Source organism: Zingiber officinale, chromosome 8A (genome assembly GCF_018446385.1).
Source record: "Zingiber officinale cultivar Zhangliang chromosome 8A, Zo_v1.1, whole genome shotgun sequence".
Taxonomy (NCBI): domain Eukaryota; kingdom Viridiplantae; phylum Streptophyta; class Magnoliopsida; order Zingiberales; family Zingiberaceae; genus Zingiber; species Zingiber officinale.
The window spans coordinates 48,018,953-48,029,563 of record NC_056000.1 but is presented as its reverse complement, the minus strand read 5'-3'; positions in this window follow the sequence as shown (position 1 = coordinate 48,029,563).

The window sequence follows — 10,611 nt, the reverse complement described above, 5'->3', positions numbered from 1 at the left end:
ATACGTGGATGATAGTTATGGTAACTAGTTCATTGGAGTGACATGCTGTAAAACTTCATATGGTTCTCTACATATATGGATATGTCATTGAAGCTCTTACTACAGGCCGAGCGCAAGTTTCCTTCAACTTGAGCTATTCAAATCATCTTGGTTATGGAGACTTATATTTTGACAACTTAAGCAAACATCTCTGTGTAGGTGTGGACTCGGGATAATTGGTATAAGTCAAAGTATCCAAATGTATTTGAATATCAACAAAAAATTCACCACTCCTTATAAGGAGATGTATACCCTTAGGCCACTTGTCAGGATTATTACTCAAAATCTTTGACCAAAATATCACATGTTAAGAGTATTGTACTCTTGGATATATGTAAGAATAACTTGAATTTGCAAGACAAAAAAGTATTACTTAGGCTAGATGTGACATAGTCAGTCTAGTGGGGACTGACACATAAACCATGTCTTGAACCAAGTGGGTATAAGATGAGTGAAAGGAACAAGACACAACTGACTGTAGCTACTGAAAGGTTCAGAAGTGGTTCTAAAATCAACTATAATTTTTTCGATCAATTGGGGATCATAATGTACTACTAGGTGTCACTCATGATCATTCCATAATTAATGCTTAATTATGAATGATCGACATAACCTAGAACCTATAAAGTCATACACGCTATGAGTTTATCTTAGAGACTTAAAACGAGTTTGAGAATTGGATTCCCAAATCGAGAGAGAGACAAAGTTTGGTTGGACTAAACAAAAGATAAATATGGAAAGATATTTGTCAGAATGGAAGCGCGGATGAGCCATGACTATTGTAGGAGATATGCATTCGTTATAGTTTGATAATAAATCAAAAGGAATTTGGTTTAGTTATGAAATAACTTGGTTTAATAATAAACCAAAAGAGTTTTATTTAATTTTGAACCAAACTTAATCTTAATGATAATGGATCAGGTTAACTTTGATTATTGGATTTGGGAGATGAGTTGCTCCTAAGTCATGTAGAGGTGTATAACTACCCCCTCTATAAGGAGAAGAGATGAGCTATTTTATTCTTTGAGAGAAATCTCTAATTTGATTAGGGTTTCTTCTCATCCTCTTCTCCCTTTACCTCTCTCTAGTCGCCGCCCAAGAGTTACCGTCGGTCATCTCCAGCCACTAAATTTGATGCTGAAGAATTCAATGTCGTCGAATTCATTGTTGACAAATTCAGTGTCGAAGATTTCGGTATTGATGAATTTGGTGTCAATGATTTCGGTGTTGCGATGCCCACCAAATCGTGCCATAAAAGTTCTCTCGGATTGCTTCGTCTTCATTCTTAGCTAGTATCGATTGGAGACGAACAACTCATGGTTTTGTAAAGCCATCTTAACGATAACCCAGCATGGATATGAACAGAGGTAAACTCGGTTGGGTTTGCTAGTTGATGCTCTTTCCATTTCACATCATCCTCCAGGTATACATAGAGTAAAAATTATTTTAGAAAATTTTATTTTATGATAATGTTTTATCGTGTTGTATCCTTGCATGTGTATAGTGTGTGATGTAATAATTAAGAATTATTATGTTTTTATTTCTATTGCACATCTTTTCTGAAACGTGTTTGAGCACACACCACATCGGGCTCCCCAATACTTCTATCATTGCATCAACAATGATTTGAAGTTCCTAAACTTTTAGAAAGTTCCAAAATTTGAAGTCATGAGGTTAAGAATTCACCCTTGAATCTAAACCTCCTATTTAACTCCAAATTAATCCTCTTTAACTATTGCTTTCTTATTTTTATCAAGAAAATTACCCTTAAATTCTTACTCAATTACTTCAAATGGTTAGAGATAGTTAAATTGACTAAATATAGCATAGTAGACTGAAATCAGACATGGCGCCCACTGCTAATTGATTATAACACGTCCCAATCAATTGGCAACAATGCCTAATCAATTGTCATTTCTTATTTCCGAAATTAAATTCAACCCAAAATTCAGAAATTACAAGTAATTCTATGATTTTCAAAAAAATTATAAAATTTCACGTAGACATTACTTATGTCATATACTATCTGGGAAAAATAGTCTTCTATAAAAATAAATCTCATTTTCAAAGAATGATTCAAAATTTAAAACTATTGAAAATTTTAATATTTCATTCTAACTTTATATCTAAATAATAATTAGTGATTCTTATCAACAAATAAACTTCACCAAGATTTTCTAAAATAATTTTCAAAACAAATTTTCAACAACGATCTTTAGCCTAAATACATATGACATGTACATTAGCTTTCCCCATAATTGAACTTCACATAATCATTTGTTTTGATGAAATTAAAACTCAATTAGATATACTAAATCAACATCTTAAGTCTTGTTCATCATTCTAACATTTCACTTGCATCTAATGTGTCTCAATACATATACAAATCAACTCTATAGTTTTTGTAAAATGTAAAATAGGTTTTCCCTAAACTAAGGGATTATGCATCTCTATCTAGGCATTTTAACTTTGATTATCCTATCTAGGATGTCAATTAATATCATTATCCTTAATTTTCAAGATTTTTAAACAATGCATGATAATGATTATCACATATGATCCTGTCTGAGAAGCAACCTAACCCATATCAGCATACATAGTAAGCATTTTTTAAAAGAAAACTATCATAGTTAAATGATATATGTATGATATGACATATGATATTTTTTATAACAATATGAATGTAAAGTATAATGTCATGACATATAATAGGGCACACAAAATATGACAATTATTGTGCAAAGAAAATACCTAAATTTTTATCTAAGTGTTATTCCTTAGTTATTATGTTAAAATAAGCATAAGTTTCCCCCATCTCCCTAGAAAATGTTAAAATTTCAACTTGATATTTCTTTGAATTTCATCCTATTTGCGCCAATTTAATCAAATCTCAATATTTTAAACTTTTAATTGATACACTTTTATTCTTCAAGAGTAAAAAATTCACTTTTCATTTTTAAGATGACACAATACCTTAAATTTTTTCTAAAATATCAATTTCACTATAATTAGGCTAACTACACTTCCAATTAGAATTGACACATTCTAAACTCATTTAGTGTATAGAGAATACATTGTTAGAAACTCAAAATCTATTGGTGCTTCATGGGTGTTTTAGGTACTCACCAGGGATAACTTCCCTAGAAACCTTCCTAATGATTTTTCTAGGCTTTTTAGAAGCCTTAGTTATGCTAGTCGCCTCTAGGTCAACTCTAGGGATAGCCTATTATAACCTTAGCTTGACTTCTAGACTTAGGGTTAGTTCCATAGTTATATAAAACTTTATGATACGATGACACATCCTCCTTGACTCTAGGTTTGTATTCCAAACTATTTTTGTCCTTAGATAGTTCTTGTCTATCTAAGCCTAGGTTTTGCTTTCTTGACCATTTGACATTATTTGTCATTTTCTCTAGGATTCTCTCAAATTTCTCAAGTCTTGACCTCAAGACTTGATTCTCAATCCTTAATTCTTCAAATTTGGATTTTTCATGAATGTCTTGTATATTTTTCTTCTTAGGCACATGTCTACGTCGCCTAGAGTTCTTGCCTAAGTCATTTTTTACCTTTCTATCATTAGGTAGGATTTTTCTAGCATGATATGACTTATAATTATCCTTAGAATTATCATGCTTCATATTTTCACGATAGCATGCTCTAAAATCATATAAGTTATTTCTAGGATGTATTTTATTATGACTTAAATAAGTACCATTAACTAATGGTCGATCTCCTTAATTTGGACATTTATTTCAATAATGTCCCTTAATTTGAGCTTTCTCCTTTATTCTTGGTTGGATTACTTTCCTTTGGACGTTGATTTCATAATGCCCCTTTTGATTGCAAGAGAAGCACACAATGTACTCCTTGTCCTTTCGTATCATGTGGTCGATCTCCTTTGATTTCTTCTTCTTGACAAATCTTGGACATTTGCTCTTGTAGTGTCCATTCTCTTGACACTCAAAGCATATGATATTATTTTTATTTTTACAAATTGAAATTGTTATATCTTCTTTACTTATAGGGGTGACACATGATTTTTCATTTGATTCATATGTCGAGGCTTCTTCTCATTTCGATGTCAATGAACTATGCTCCCCTCAATCCTTGAGGTGGATGCATCTTCAACTTCATCCTAGGATGTTGAACATCTCTCAACCTCTGAAACCTTTTGCTCTTAATTTAATGAGTTTTCCTCTTTAGATTTGGCTTCATTTTGCACTGAGGTTGGATCTTCATTAAGTTTTGTGATTTTCTCCATAGTTCTTTGATATCTTGATATTCTCCAATTTTGCACAAGAGATTGTTAGACAACAAATTAACCAATAATTTGGTTACCTTAACATTTACCTCAGATCTCTTAATTTGCTCCTCGATTCATTTCTTCTTCTTGAGGAGCTTCCCTTTGCTATCTATTGGAACTTGAAATCCTTCCATTATAGGAAATCATTGTTCTATGTCCATCGTGAAAAAATTTTCAACCCTTGATTTTCAAAAATCAAAGATTCCCATTTCGAATGGTGGAGGTGCTTGTATGTCATATCTGAATTCATCTTAGAAATAAATTTTGAAGTTGAGCTCCCTTGATGATTAATCCTTTTACTCTAGCTTCTTCTTCTTCTAGCTCTTGCTTCTTCTGGTGGTTAGTCTGATAAAGACCAATCTAAGTCTGATACCACTTATTAGGATATATAGAGAGCTAAAGGAGGTGAATAGCTCTTTCGCTTCTTTAAAGATGATTTGCAATGGAAAACTTAAAGCAATGCTAACACCTTTATTTTATTTGGTATTCACCTCCTTGAGATGATTAATCTAAGGGTCAACTCTGTTGGTGCAACCTTAGGTCAAGGTTGACCTGGTTGACCTGACTCGAGTTGACCTGACTCGAGTTGTATTTTGATGTTTGACTTAGGAAGATTGTTGGTGCAACCTTAGGTCAAGGTTGACCTAGTTGAGTTGTATTTTGATGTTTGACACTCGTGGAAGAGTTGTATTCTTGATATGGGACAAATGTTTGGGAGATTATTGGTGCAACGTAGGTCAAGGTTGACCTGGTTGACCTGATCCGGGAAAGAGTCCAAGTATAGAGACTTAGCAACGGAAAAAGTCCAAGCAGGGAACTTGGCACTGGAAAAGTCCAAGCAGGGAGCTTGGCACGCGAAAAGTCCAAGTGTGGAGACTTGGCACGGGAAAAGTCCAAGTTGTTGGTTGCTACTCGGAAAACCTAGAGGTTCCACTGTACAAAAATTTTGTATAAAGGTCTGAACCTTTTCCTAGCTACCATGTGTTCTTTTAAATTAAATTTTGGATCGCCTGCGGAACTTAACACGTTTGATCCAAAACTTAATCTATTTGTTCTTTTAGGTTTTGACTTGGATCTCCTGCGGAACTTAACACGTTCGACCCAAGTCACCTTAAGTTATTAATTCCATTAAATATTAATTTCCATAATTGGTTCCTAGTACTGACGTGGCGAGGCACATGGCCTTCTTGGATATGGGAGCAACCACCACCGACTAGACAAAACCTTTTATGGAAAGCTAATATTTAATTTCCTAAAATAACTTTAGGTTAACCGAAAAGAATAATCAAATCACAAGGAAAAGAAAAAATAAAAGAACACAACTTCGAAAAACATATTCGAAATACTAGAATCGTAAGCCTCTTGTATTTGGTATTATTTCCATAAATAACTAGCATGATGCGGAAAGGAAAAATTACTAGTTATACCTTCTAAAAAGACCTCTTGATCTTCTACCGTATTCCTCTTCTAACCTCGGACGTTGTGTGGGCAACGATCTTCCGAGATGAGAACCACCAAGCACCTTCTTCTTCCTTGCAAGTTTCGGCCACCACAATTCTCCAAGAGAAGTAGAGGTCCGGCCACCACCACCAAGCTCCAAGGGATGCAAGAAACAAAACCACCTTTCTCTCCTTCTTCTCCTAGCTAGAACCGGCCACCATCAAGAGCTCCAAGAGAGGTTGCCGCCGGCCATAAGAAGAAGAGAAGAGGAAGAAGCTAGGGCCGACCACCAAGGAGGAAAAGAGAGGAGAAGAATAATAGAGTTGTTCACCATGAAGCCTTCTCTACCCCCTCTTTTATAATCCTTGGTCTTGGCAAATAAGGAAATTTAATTAAAAACTTCCTTAATTATTTTGCCATGAAAAAGAAAATTTTATTTAATTAAAAATAATTTCCTTTTTACAAATACAATGGCCGGCCACCATTAAATCAAGGAAATTTTAATTCACACAAGAATTAAAACTTCCTAATTTGCTTTCGGAAATTTATAAAAATTTCTCAAATAATTTTTCCCTTCATGGTGGTTAATAAAAAGGAAATTTTATAAATTAAAATATTTCTTTTAAACATGTGGATAAAAAGAAAGTTATCTCTAAAAATTAAAATCTCTTTTAATCTACAAATAAGGAAAGATATCAAATCTTTTCTTAATCTTTTGTAGAAACTTATAAAAGAGAATATTTAATTTTAAACTCTCTTTTAAATCATGAACATGATTAAAATTGAAAGTTTTCTTAAAATTTAAAATCCTCCTTTAATCAACAAATAAGGAAAGATTTCAAATTTTAAACTCTCTTTTAAACATGTAGATGATTTACAAATAAGGAAAGTTTTTACCAAAAATTAAAACCATCCTTTTAATCTACAAATAAGGAAAGAGATTAATCTCTTCTCTTAATCTTTTGTAGAAAGTTATAAAAGGAAATTTTTAATTTTTAAACTCTCTTTTAAAATCATGATATCCACATAAGAAATAATTTTAATAAAAATCCTTTTTAATATTCTAGTGGCCGGCCACCTAAGCTTGGGACCCAAGCTTTGGCCGGCCACCTACATGGCTCATCCACTTGGACTTGGCCGGCCCTAGCTTGGGTTCCAAGCTAGCTTGGCCGGCCCCATTGGATGGATAAGAAGGTGGGTATGCGGTGGGTATAAATCTCTATATACTAGAGGCTACGATAGGGACCGAGAGGAGGAATTGGTTTTGGTCTCCCGATGAAATTAAGCATCCCGTGTTCGCCCGAACACACAACTTAATTTCATCAATAATAATTCATTCCACTAAAGAACTATTATTGAACTACCGCACCAATCCCAAATTACATTTTGGGCTCCTTCTTATTATGAGTGTGTTAGTCTCCCTGTGTTTAAGATAACAAATGTCCACTAATTAAGTAAGTTACTGACAACTCACTTAATTAATATCTAGCTCCAAGAGTAGTACCACTCAACTTCATCGTCATGTCGGACTAAGTCCACCTGCAGGGTTTAACATGACAATCCTTATGAGCCCCTCTTGGGGACATTCTCAACCTAGATCACTAGGACACAGTTTCCTTCTATAATCAACAACACACACTATAAGTGATATCATTTCCCAACTTATCGGGCTTATTGATTCATCGAACTAAATCTCACCCATTGATAAATTAAAGAAATAAATATCAAATATATGTGCTTGTTATTATATTAGGATTAAGAGCACACACTTCCATAATAATCGAGGTCTTGTTTCTTTATAAAGTCAGTATAAAAGAAACGCCTCTAATGGTCCTACTCAATACACTCTAAGTGTACTAGTGTAATTATATAGTTAAGATAAACTAATACCTAATTACACTACGACCTTCCAATGGTTTGTTCCTTTCCATTATGGTCGTGAGCTACCGCTTATAATTTATAAGGTACTGATAACATGATCTTCTGTGTGTGACACCACACACCATGTTATCTACAATATAAATTAATTGAACAACTACATTTATCATAAATGTAGACATTTGACCAATGTGATTCTTATTTCTAGATAAATGTTTATACCAAAAGCTAGGCTTTTAGTATACACTCTAACAATCTCCCACTTATACTAAAAGACTAAGTTGCCATATCTGCTGCCATACATCTGATTCCCAACCCTTCAACATGCCCATCAAAAGCTCTTGCCTTAAGGACCTTAGTGAAAGGATCTATAGGTCATCACCTGATGCAATCTGGGCGGCAACAACTTCTCCTCGTTTATACTATTTCTCGTATTGGGTGGTACTTGCGCTCTATTGTGTTTACTTGCCTTATAGACTTATGGTTTCTTTGAGTTTGCTACTACACCAACATTATTACAATAAATTGTAATAATCTTTGGGCAAACCAGAAATCATATCTAAGTCTATCTTGAGGTTATTGAGTCATTCAGCTTTTATGGCTGCCTCAGAGGCTTGCCATATACTAAACTTCTATGGTGGAGTCCAGAAAAACACCTATGCTTATCACTCTTCCATAGTTATGACTTTACCTCCTAAAGTAAGCACAAAACCCCGAGGTTGACTTATTATTGTCCCTATCCGATTGGAAATCAAAATCCATGTAACCCACAAGGACTAAATTAACTGCCTTGTAAGCTAGCATATAATCTCTAGTACCTTTAAGGTACTTCAATATATGCTTTACTGCAGTCCACTGTCCTTGTCTAGAGTTACTTTGATATCTGCTAACTATGCCCTTGGCAAAACAGATTTCTGGTCTCGTGCATAGCATACATTAGGCTTCTGTCAGCCGAAGCATAAAGAACTGCCTTTAATTCCTTTATCTCCTTTGATGTCTACAGAGACATCTTTAGATAAAGTTACTCTATCCTGAAAAGGTAAGAAACCTTTCTTGGAGTTTTGTATGCTTAAAACGAGCAGGGATTTTTTTCGATGTATGAAGCTTGGGATAAGTAAAATATTCTTTTCTTGCGATCCCTTATTACTTTGATCTCAAGAATATTTACATTCCTTCATATCGAATTGTTTGGACGACCATACCCTTACTTCTGACAACACTTTGATATTGTTTCCAACTACCAAAAATGTTATCTACGTATAGTACAAGAAATACCACCACGTTTCTATCACGCCTTTTGTATACACAAGACTTATCCGGTTACTAAATAAATCCATAGACTTTAATAAAAAGGCTGTTCTAAGACCGTGAAGCTTTGCCTCAGTCCATAGACTGATTGAGCTTGCACACAAGATGCTCTTAGCCCTTTGCAATGAACCCTTCTGGTTGCTTTATATGGATGCTTTCTTCAAGACTTCCATTAAGGAATGTTGTCTTGACATCCACTTGCCAAATAGATAAAAGAATCCGGATAGACTTAAGCATGGCTACCAGTGAAAAAGTTTCCTTTTTCATCAAGCCTTGCCTTGAAAGTTTCTACCTTCCTGTCTATCCTTCTTTTCCTATTATAGACCTTTTACACCCAAAGGCTTTTACACCACTTGGTGGTTTTACAAGCTTCCAGATTTTATTAGAATACATATATTCTAATTCTATTATTCATTACTCTTTGCCAAGATGCTGCATATTTATCTTGGAGTGCTTCGTCATATGTCCGGAGATCAGGTTCATGTCCTTCAGGGATCGAGTCCAAAAACTCTCCCAAAACATGAATCTTTTAAGGTTGCTTAACAACCCTCCCACTACGACAAGGCATTTTTTTAATTGTGTATCATTTGTGATACGTGTTGCAGTTTTCCTTGTGGTATCTCATCTTGTACAGTTGGTACTAGATTAGACATGTCTTTTATTATTTCCTTAAGAACAAATTTACTTATGAGCACGTGGTTCATTATATAGTCCTTTTCTAAAATCAGTCAATGACCTTCCGATTTTTAAGACTATAAACCTACTTTTGTTTATCTAGGATAACTTACAAACAAGTGAACTCCTATCCAACTTATCATTATCTCTCATATGTGCTGGATTACCCGAATCCGAATATGCTTCAAAATAGGCTTACGCCTATTCAGCAACTCTATATGAGTAGAGAGTTATGACTTTGGAAGGTACTACGTTCACTTCCGTTTCCAGAGCATATCCTTAAAACAAATTTGGTAATTTTCTGAATAACTCATCACCTATCTAATTATTCCATAAGAGTCATATACCTTTTTTCTACTACATCATTCTGTTGCGGTGTACCAGATGTAGTTAGTTGGGATTAAAATCCAACTTCTGATAAGTGACTCCTAAATTCTCCCAAGAGGTACTTGCCACTACGATCTTACCATAGTGACTTTTACTTTAACATTTCTCCGCATCAGCCTTGTACTCTTTGAACTAATCAAAGTACTTAGTCTTGCGGCACATTAAGTAAATTTATTTGTATCTTGAATAGTTGTCTATAAAATAGACAAAATATTCAATACTACCTCTTGTCTGGATAGTCATAGGATCACACAAATCAGAATGAACCAATTTCAACATATATTTGACTCCATACCCCTTAAAAGCTTCTTGGTTATTTTCTTTCTAAGTAAGACTCGCAGGTTGGAAAGATTTCCACTACCAATGAACCCAAAAGTTCATCAGCTACCAATGAATCCTACTCAAGTATAACCTAGCTTTTAGATGCCAAAGATATAATTGGTTCTTTTCTGAAGGTTGCTTTCTCTTAAAATTAGAAGATGTGTTACTAATTTCCATTTGTTGCATCGTGGGAGTTATTGGATTATAAATTGTCAACCATCATACCAGAATAGATAATTTTCTTATTTTTCTTGATAACA